Here is an 11,103-nt window from a genome sequence, read left to right as displayed (position 1 = left end):
GCTGAGCTCTTCATGAAAAGCTTGTGTTTTGAACTTTCTCCCTAGACGTATTTGAAATCGCACCACAGCAGAATCCAGGATCCTTCGACTCTTTGCCCTGAAGATTCTCCTAAACTTCCTAGCAGACGTGGTTAGAACTGCACCACAACATGGGTCCTTCGCGCTCTCTGCTCAGGCTCGAATTGTGACGGTTCTCTCTGCGTCCACTTCCAGCACGTGGTCTGCTGGGGTGTGAATAGAATGAGGCCCCTGAGGGAGTGTGGAGGGGCTTATCTCTGCTTTGTTAGGGACACGAAGTGCTCCCCTGAGTGCTTTCTGGGTTTCTGAAAGGAAAAGGTCCGAAACCGAGCGTCGACGGCCGCTCGGGTGGACATTACCAGTCTCCAGCAATGTATTTATTGCCAGACAAGAATTTTCAGGTGTCACCTGACTTTTGGGCACGAGGGAGAAAAGAAGTACGGGGGCATCGTGAGGAAGGAGATGGATAAGACAAGGTTCTGCAGGGAGATCTCAGGGGAGCAGAGCCCACTGCTGACCCTGCCTCTCGTGACGACTGCTTCCCGGGATGCCCCCATCGCCTGGTCCCCACGAAGACCTCAGGAGCTCGGTTCACAGCCAGCTTGGTCAACGCCTTTCCGCTAGGGGGCGTTTCCACTGCGGGGCGCGCTGTAGGGAAACCTGGAGTCACGCAGAGCCCTCGGGTGGACCGCCCTCTCCAGGGCAAGGCTCGGCTCAGGGCGCTCAGGAGTGCGCCTAGGTCGCTCGCTAGGCTTCAATGGGATCAACAGGAAGTTCCACTCAGATCCAGGACGCTCCAGGTGGATTTATATGGGGTTCGGGTGCGTTTCTCTGCACGTCTGTGCCCTGAGATCCTCGCAAGGAACCTGGACGTGCAGATGCTCTTGCTGGACATTTCCCAGGGGCACAGCGCCCAGCTGTTGGAGATCACTGAGCTCTGACCAAGACCATTCCCCGTGGGAGGAGGGAGCCGGCATGCTCTACATAAGCGGGCCGTGTGCTGGGGTTTTTTGGAGGTGAGGAAGAAGATGGGGAAAGCTTTACTAGTGACTTGATTGTATGTGTTTGTCTCGTATTTTACTCAAGCACATGAACCATGCAGGACAGTCTCTCTTTTTAAATGTCTGAGTTGTTAACGTATATCCTCAGGTGGGTTCAAAGCCCACTTATGTAGATCATATTTGGCTCGTGTTCAACTCACCTAGAAAGTCCCTTTTGCTGGTGCGGAGGGCTGGACTTAGTAAGATTGTGAATCTATTTAAAAGATTAGGAAATATATGCAGGCTATTTGTTTACTGTTCTTCTTCTTAGGCCTAAAAACAACCCTGTCTTTTGTCTCCAAGCTTAAAATTGAAGTGCCTCCGTTGGGTTCTTGAATGAACCTCTCTAACACGGTTCTATCAGGCGACCAGCAGTGGAGAAGTATATAATTCGTGAAGTTGAAAGTCCAGGAATGCAAAGGGAGCGCGGCAGTTTGAGACTGAGTGGAAACGAAGAGAGATTCACATAGAAAATTTCTGGAAGAAAATCCAGAATTTGCTAAAAAGCTGCCGGTTGTTTCCGCCCGGTTTCCAACCGGGGACTTTTCGAGTGTGAGGCGAACGTGATAACCACTACACTACGGAAACGCACCCGACGACGCTACTTTACACTCCTCAAGTAGCTAAAAGTATCCGTAAATTTGTCTTTTCCTTCTGGATATTTTCTTAGTTGAGGGGCTGTTTTTCTCTCTACACTTTCTGATCCTTAGAATTAACAATATCTAAACTCGATAACTCATAGCCAGGCCAATGCTACTCCCAGAGCCCCAGTGACGTTACAAGGACCAGGCAGGGAAATCTTAGGGAGGCTCCTGGGAAATTTTATTTCAAGAAATTGCTTGATACGTTCTACGCTCATTTCTCTGACCTTGTAAGACGCTCTGATCTTCATCTCTCGGTGACTGAAATCGTCCTTCAGGAACTAGAACCGACTGGCGTAGCTCAGGGGACTTCCTTGGGCAATGGCGGGAGAGAGTGCGGGGCAGAGGGAGGGCGGCGGACTGTGCCCAGCTGTCTGTCAGGCGAGGGCGGTGGGGGTGGCTGGGAAGTTTGTGACAGTGGAAGCTGGCGAGGAAGTCTAGCCCACGTCAAACGAGCTTCTCTCTTCTGTTCTGCGTCTCTCACGTTTACAGCTTTGGACTGTGTCAGCTCGGTGTGTCGTGTCCGTTAATGTCTCATAGCGGAAGGGTGACCTTTGTGATTCACCTGACTCTTTGTTATTCACCCCGTTTCAACTCTCCTTGGTCTCTGTCCTTAATAAGCCCCGGGCACTGGAGGCGATCTGCCTTCTACTAGGTTCTAAGTCTGAGCCCTTGCAAAGGTGCTCAGTGGCGAAAAAGTTCTGTCCCCAATATAGTCCTGAGAAAGTAGTGACAAGACAGAGGCTTCATGGCCTGTGGGAAAGGTCACAGACTGGCTCCCTCTTGGGGCAGCTAAAACATGACCTGAGGGAAATATTGTGGGTAGTGGAGGAAAGAAATATGTTTCTCATCAGCACAATCTCTAGTCTCACTTTTTTTTGCTTTGAGATCAGATCAACAAGATAAACAGCTATTCCATTTAACGCAATTTGGTTTGATGTTTATTTTAAAGAAAATGTTGAATAGCCCAGTCCCATTCTGGTTGTTGGAGGTATCTCAGCCCTAAAGGAACTGACAAACTAGAAGGAGGGAGGGGGAACCTAAGATGATCATAACGGTAAATTTTCACACAGTAATTTAATTACAAAAACAGTGCCTCATGGAATAACAGCTATAAAAGTCACAGGGTTATCCTCCCCAGAGCACAGAAAAGGGGCATCCTCTCCAGTCTTAATGGTCAGGAAATACTTGCTAGGGGAACCGATGTGATTTAGTTGATGAAAAAAAAAAGTGTGGTGGTTGAAGAGTTTTGAATGGAGAGGGGATTCCTGCAGTGGGCTGATCATGGAACAGATTGTGAATTCAGTGTGAGGAGCTCCAATTGTAGGTTTGAATCAGGGCGTGACTTTATTTATTCCTTTTCCTCATGGAAATTCATTCCACTGAGTGTCTAATAGCATGTGCAGGATCAGAGAGATAAAGGAAGACCCTCCACAGTATGGAATTTAAATTTAATCTGAATGTGATGAGTGGGAAAGAATTGACTGTTTCAAGAGGAACATGACGTTATCCATTTTGATCCAAAGACCTCTTGGCTTTCATGTAAACAATGAAAGAAGAGGGCCAATATTTTATGATATATTTTTGAAGCATTCATAACATTTGAAAGAACTATGCGGTGAACACCACATACATTTTTACTTACTGGAGATTGGTCCTCAGCTTTCTTTACTGAGCACTTCTCCTCTAAAAAATAATCTTTTCCTGATAATCTCCCTTGCCCCAGGGATGAATCTATTACTTGGCACTGCTTCCAGAGCAATCTTGGTGAGCCTTAGCCTTTGAGAAAAGTTGGGCATCACTGAAAAGCCATCTTTCCAGGGCAGGTTGGGCTCACATTGTTTTGAGCCCCTAGGGGATGTAGGTACCAAACGTTCTTCTCTGTTCTCTAAGGGGAAAATGGCTTCATAGTCTGTTTTCTTTTTGAAGCTGAATGGCCTGAAGAATTAAAATCTTATCAGATAGGACACCAAGTTGAGTGTTCTTTTCATCATGCTGGTAGCCTGCCAGGACTTTGGTAGTGAGATTCATTCACATTCCCGCTTTGAACACTCCTAAATGAGACTGCTTCTTGAGGTTTGAAAACAAAAGACAGGGGCATTGTTCAGGCAAACGTGTACAACAAAAATAAAGAGACTGGGTGGGTTTTGGGAAGTTTAAAAGCAAGGCATAAAAATGTATTCATTAAGATCAATTACCACGTAAGAAATATATATATAAATATGTACACATATATGTCTATACTTTTATCATGCTATGTATTTATTATAGTTTGTTGCATATATTGGCAGTTTCCTCGTGCATAATTATCTCAACTTAGCTTTGTGAACAAAATCCAGGGGACCAAACTGTACCAATCCTGAAGAAGGGGAGTTGATAAAAATGTTCTGCTAAGTGTGGTTACAATTTTCATCAAAGAAAGGCATATTTAATCCACCAACTACTGTTTGCTCAGGACTAAGATGTAAGTTCCATGAGGAAAAGGACATTTTGTTTGTTGTGTTCACTACTATATTCCCAGCTACTTAATAATCTCTAGCTCATAATAGGAATTCAATTAATATTCCTTGAGCAAATGAATGCATGGATGGATGAATTAATGAATGAGTAAACAAGGGCCAGGTGTAAATCAAGAATTCAGTTTTGGACATCTCAACTTACATTTTCCCAGTGTATTCTAACTGATGGGCCTTTCAAACTTGTGCCCAGTGAGATGCCTATAAGGTTACTTAGCACTTAAAATACCCTCCTTTCCTGAGCTTGTGATGAGAGTGTCTTTGGACCTGTTAACTGTAGCCAATGTGTTGTTGGCTTCCTGCTGTTTCTAACATTTGCCCCTGTCCTCAGTGAGGACACTGTGTCTTAGTGTAGTGGTTATCACCTGCGTGTTAGGTGCAGAAAGTCCTAGTTTTGTTCCCACCAGATCCAAAATAAACCAAACACTGATCCCTTTGTCCTGGGTTTTTATTTCATAACAGAGAGACCAAGAAGTTGTTTTACAATCTTTCCCATCTGGATGATGCCTGCGCCAGGGGACTGCAGGGTTCTGGGGTCTTCCTGACATCTACGTTCCCTCATTTCTTTCTGACTACCATAAGGAGCCACCTGAAAGCATTTTCAACAGAGCCTGAGGGCCTATAATTGCCAAATATTCTCAAAGCACAGAATTAATGGCTGATTTGGAAGACTATTGTGGAAGCTCTGGAAATATGGAATGTGCCAGCCTCAGCCAACAAAGAGGAGGCCAGGGATTCAGAAGGCCTGAGCAGGCATTGAGTCCAGCACCATGGAGAGAAATTAATGCTTAGGAATAGAAGACAGTCTCATCTGTGGCTCCTAAAAGTGGAGCTCATGTGGGTCCTGTCCCTTAGCTCTATATTCTGAGAAGCTGGAGCAGTAGGGGAGGGAGGAGAGTGGTAAGTGAGCCAGCATTTGTCAGAACTTAGGAAGCATGATAAGAAATAGCAACAGCTTGCCAATGAAGTTCTACTTATATCCTGGATGAAATATTTATTCCTTCAGCTTAACCTCATCAGATTGAAATGGTCACTGGTGGAATGAGAGACAGTGAACTTAGGCATAAAAATTGTTGTCTAGCCATTTAGTATTTTGATCCCAATATGAATGGTGATTCCCTATCACCACCTACTATTTTACTAATCCTTGCAGTTTCATAGTGGTGAAAAATCCCAGTAAGTCAGAGAAAGACCTAATAAAAATTACAGCAAATTAAGCACAGCATTTGCTTTCTTTCTATCTCAAACTACGCTATAGGGAGTATTAGGGATGTTTTAAGGCTTAAATGCAGGAGGACAAAACTATGAGAAAGTGGAGAGCAGCAGCAAGATTTTGAAGACCAGAGAACTGAATGACTAGTGTAATAAAGGAAACAAGTTTATTGTCTTAAGTATCTTTTTTAGGAAACTTTCTCTGTAAGGTTTACACATGCTTCCTGTACTTCTACTCTGTTATGTCTCATAGTTGCATAATATTCAATATTATCCATTAACCACACTTACCTATCTATGCCCAGTGATGGCATCGAGGTTGAATCTGTTTCCGAAAACCCCAAAATAATGCTGCAATTAACATACACATATGATACAATCTGTGCCCTTGTGAGATTTTTTTGTGAGGGGCAGGGATTATATACACATAGGAGCAGAATATCTGGATCACTGGGCATGAATAATCTTAACTTGAGTAAAATGTAGTAGACTGTTCTTCAGAATGGCTGTGAAAACTGCCATCAGCAGGACAGGAAGGTTATCATATCACCATTCCTGCCATAATTGACACATTCACCTTTCTAATTCATCCAACTTAATGCAAGTAAAATAATATCTTATTTTATTTTACTTTTTATATGTTACCAATAATATTAAATGTTAAAATTTTTAAAAATCTTTTCAGATACTTCTTCTCTATCCTTGCTCTGATGAGTGTCCTGTCCCTATTCTTTACCTGTTTTTTTATTGAGATTTCTGTCTGATTTTGCTGATTTTCATCGCTTCTTACTATATTATAGAGATTAGATTGGCATTTTTAAATGCTTCAACTATTTTTTACTTTTGTCACAATCTGTCTATTTAATTTTCTATTGTGGCCTTCTTGGGCATATCTTTGATGTGGATGAAGTAAACTACACCAATGCTTTGCTTTGCTGTTGTAAGAAATTTTTCTACATATATTTCTATCAATTTTTATCTGTTACATTTAGGTATTCACGCTCTCTAGATATGTACATTTTACAAACTCTCCAGATGATTCTACTCCATGTGAAGAATCACAAAAATAGATTAGTATAATAACTCTCCTGTCTGCAAATGCCTGGGGACTCCTTTCTCTGATATGCCCTTTCTTGTACCCACTACATACTCAGTCCTCCCAATTCGGCTCTGACTCAAGCACTGGCAGGCCTGGATTTCCCTCAATGTGCAAAGAGAAGAATCTCTCATGCCCCCTCTTTGCTCACTAGCACAGTGTCTAAAAGGCCAGAGATAGCTCTGAGCTGGAGGGACCAGAAGTGAGTGACACATTCCTTTCACATGGCTTTATCAGGCTACAGAGGACATATGTTTGTGAACTTAGTAAGCTCTGTGCAGCACGGACAAGGGCTGGACTCCTTCTGCCTCAGTGGTTTTAAGCCTGGGGAGAGTTGTCCTTGGACCTTTTATGCTTGTGTGGTACAGCTGACACAACCATCTCATATCGCGGTTCTTTCCCTAGTAACCAAAATAACAGAGACATATTTATTTATTTATTTATTTTTGTGCCTCTCAATAGGTGTTTTATGATGTTTATAAATTAATTCTATCCCAAGTCCTATTTCAGGATTTAGTTTTATCTCTGGTTCCAGAAGACTTCTCAGACTTTCAACATAAACCCCCAAATACTCATATGAGACCTGCTTGAATGAGTTCTTAAACAACTCACAAGCCCATTTATGAAGTATCTTTCAGTGTCTTACTGACTTGGTAGATGCCCAGCACATAGTAGGTACTCAGGAAAGAGATTTCATTAACAGATGGTTAGAACTCTTAGTTAAAATACTTCTTTATGAAAACCCATGTGAAATATTCAAACTCCAAGCTACATTTGTGTGCACTAGGGCTTTCCAAATGTACTTCAGCGGGAGATTGTCTCAATGTTAACAATCCTCTACTTCCAGACCTTAAGCCCTCACCTGGATAATCAGATTCAGTGGGTTTGGAATAGGGGCTTAGATTCAGCAGACAAAACAGTGTTCTCTGATGAGGAATAAAATGTGTAGATACCACCTTTGTAGAGCTATGAGACGTGGTTCATGCATCTGCATTCTCCCCACCTCTATTACTGCACTTCCTCTCCCCTTTGGTTTTCCTTTCCAGATCCATTAAAAAACGTGTCTTGTCTTGAGCATAAGTGGAGTTAACCAGACAAGCTATTTTTCATGTATTTTCTTAAAAGTTTTAATCATTATTTCCTGCAGTAGCTCTTCAGAGAAAGGGAGACATTTTCATAGTTTTCTCATTTCACCCTTCCCAATTTATTGGAAATAGAGAAAAAATAAAGAAAGCATTCCACCTTCAGCAGAAATAAACCTCACTCACCGGGAAATATCGCCTTTCTCAAACCCCCTATTGTGACCAGAAAGGACGCAGAGAAATGTCTTCCAGGGAAGCTTCCTTCCTTTTTCCTCTTTCCCGGAAAACCCGCAGCAAACGCAAAGCTGCTCACAGGTTTGAGGTCAGAGGAAGCACATCAGGAGCCTCCACAGGGCTCGGAGGACTCAGCTCCTGCTCATTGTGCAGATCATTTTTCCCTCCTGAAGAAAATTCTGGACAGATCTGCTTTTTTGGGCTGCAAAAGTACACTACTAGTACAGGGAACACTACAAAAAAAAAACTGCTGGAAGAAACTAGGGAAGAGCTAAATAAATGGGGAGGCATTCTATGTGCATGGATGAGAATATAGTTAAGATGACAATATTTTCCACATGTATCAATAAATTCAACATAATCCCTATCAAAATCTCAACTAGGTGTTTGTTTGTTTTGCAGAATTTGAAAAGCTGATCTTAAAATTCATGTGGAAATGCAGAAGACCAAGAAAAGGCAAAATAATCTTGAAAAAAAGGAACAAAGGTAAATTATAAATTTACCTTTCTTGATGTGAAAACTTCTTGATGTGAAAACTTTCAACAATGCTAGAATAACCAAGACTGTGGTGCTGACAATAAGGATAGACATACAAATCAACAGAACATAACCGAGAGTCTAGAAATAACCCCCTACATGTATTATCAATGATTTTCAACAAAACTGCCAAGATAATTCAATGAGGGAAGGAAGCCTTTTCAAAAAATAGTACAGGGACAATTGGATATCCACACGAAAAACCCACAAATTTACCTCACATCAAATTAACTCAAATTAGCTTTGAGTTAATTTTATAATTAACTTTTGTAAATTAACAAAAATGTACTCAAATGGATCATAGATGTAAATGTAAGAGGTAAAACTTTGAAACTCTTTGCAAAAAACATAAAAATAAATATCTGTAACCTTGGGATAGGCAAAGATTACTGAAATGCCGCATGAAAAGCATATAAAAGATAAAATTGCAAATTGGACTCCATCAGGATTTAAAGCATTTGCACTGCAGAGAATATCATTTAAAAAGTGAAAAGACAGGCAGCCTACTGGGAGAAAATATTTGTAAGTCAAATATTCAATTAAGGACTTGGATCCAGAATAGAAAGAACCCTTACCACTCAATAATAAGAAAACAAATAATCCAAATTAAGAAGTAGGCAAAAGATTTTTATACACATGTCACCAACGAACATAGATGAATGTCCACGAAGCACATGGAAAGATGCTCAACACCATTAGTCACTAGGGAAATGCAAATTAAAATCATAATGAGATGCCACTTCATAGCCACAAGGATGGCCATATTATAAAAGACAGACAATAGCAAGGGTTGATGAGGATGTAGAGAAACTGAAACCTTCATATACTTTTCTGGGAGAGAACATAAAATGGTGCAACTGCTTTGGAAAATAGTTTGACAATTTCTTAAAAGATTACACATAAATCTACCATATAATCCAGCAATTCTACTCCTTGATATCTGCACAAGAGAAATGAAAACATATATCCACACAAATACTTGTATACAAATGTTCATAGCAGCATTATCCATATTAGCCAAAGTGTGGAAACAACCCAGATGTACATCAGTGGGTGAATGGAAATACAGATTGTGGTATATCCATACAATGGAATACTATCTGGCACTAAAAGAAACAAAATACTGATACAAGCTAAAACATGGATGAACCCCAAAAACCTTATGCCAGACGGAAAAAGCCAAAGCAAAACTCCACATTTTGTATGATTCTTCTGAGATGTTCAGAAAAAGCAAATATTAGAGACAAAGTAGATTAGGGGTTGCTTGGGGTTGGGAATAGAATGGGAAGTGTCTGCAAAAGGGCATGAAGTTTATTTTTGGAGTAATGGAAATATTCTAAAATTGGATTGTAATGATATTTGCACAACTTTGTAGATTTACCAAAAAAAAAAATCATTAAATTGTACACTTAAAATGGATCCATGTTATGGTAAATTATACTTCTATATAGCTGCTACAAAAATACTTTTGATATGCCATTTAGGGTTCGATATATGCATGTACAGCTCAGAATTGAGTCCCCAAGTTCATACACAACTTTCTGAGTTCCCTTCTGCAGTCTCCCACTTTCCAGGTCCCAGTGGAGCTTTTTCCTAGTGCTCTGGCTAGAAGCCCCAGGATTTAGTTTCCTTTCTCTGCTGTGCACTTCACTCAACTGAGTCTTCCTCTGGGGCCACACAGTGAGAAGATAGCAAGTAAAAGCAATTCAGATTCCCTCCATGCTCTTGGAACCAGTTTCTCTGGTCAGAATCAAGGATTCCCCTCCCTCAGAGTTTTATGCTTGCACAGCTGCTGCTGCCATTGCCACCAACCGTAGGGGAGATTGCCTGAGGGCTGGAGCAGGTCTGGGTTTTAGGCTGCCTTTCAGTCTGGTCTGGGAGCTACTGGAGAAAAGGAAGTGAGACACTCATAGCCAGTTTGGTGGGACTTTAGTTCTGGTTTTCTTCCCCAACCTGCCTCTACCATTTACTTTTCATAATCCTCAGATAGCTGCTTCATGCATTCTGCCCAGATTTTTGGTTGCATTTAATGCGAGAGATGAGTGGAATGTGCTTACTCCATTTCTGAGTAGAGCTAAGTGTTTTTTTAGAGTTCTTCTTACACGTATTAATTTATTATTTTTGACATGTTAAAATTCCCCATAATGGTCATTATTATTCTAAGTCAAAAATTGTGCCCTTTACCAAGGAGAGTTATGAGTTATAGTTATAGTGCAACTTTATAAAGGAAGAATTTCTTCCAGAACGGTATTAGAATTTAGACATAGACAAACATAGGTCAAATAAGAAAGAGAGGTCACTATGGTCAATAATCAATCAGAAGCTAGAAAGCGTTAAATCCAGACAGCGAGATTTAATCATGAGTTTCATTATCTTCATTACTCCAGGAAGATCAATAACCTCTTGGAATTTCATTTTTCTAATATACAAAATTGAACATTAAATTTGGTGCATTAATTCAATAAATATTTGTTGAGTTTTTGTGATGTGGCCAGTACTGTTGTAGATAAGGAGATGGATAAGCAAAAAAACTCAAACAATTCCTTCTCTCTTAATGGAACTTACATTCCAGTATAGGGCAAACACAGTGTATGAAAAAATTAAGGAAATGCTGTAATGTGTTAACGAATGACAAGTGCTATGGAGAAAAATAAAGGAAGAATGTGAAAAAGGAACTCTGGGAGTAATATTTAGATAAAATAACACTGATGTGGTGGCATTTGAACT

General features: G+C 40.9%; 1 non-coding gene across 1 annotated transcript; it reads right to left on the bottom strand.

The window, feature by feature from the left end:
• Nucleotides 1-1,573: 1,573 nt before the first annotated feature.
• On the bottom strand, nucleotides 1,574-1,646 carry TRNAV-CAC (transfer RNA valine (anticodon CAC)). The gene has a single exon. It is a non-coding gene; the product is annotated as a tRNA-Val (tRNA).
• Between the last annotated feature and the right edge of the window lie 9,457 nt (nucleotides 1,647-11,103).

Source organism: Diceros bicornis, chromosome 14 (assembly GCF_020826845.1).
Source record: "Diceros bicornis minor isolate mBicDic1 chromosome 14, mDicBic1.mat.cur, whole genome shotgun sequence".
Taxonomy (NCBI): Eukaryota; Metazoa; Chordata; class Mammalia; order Perissodactyla; family Rhinocerotidae; genus Diceros; species Diceros bicornis.
This window is presented reverse-complemented; position numbering and strand designations above follow the sequence as displayed.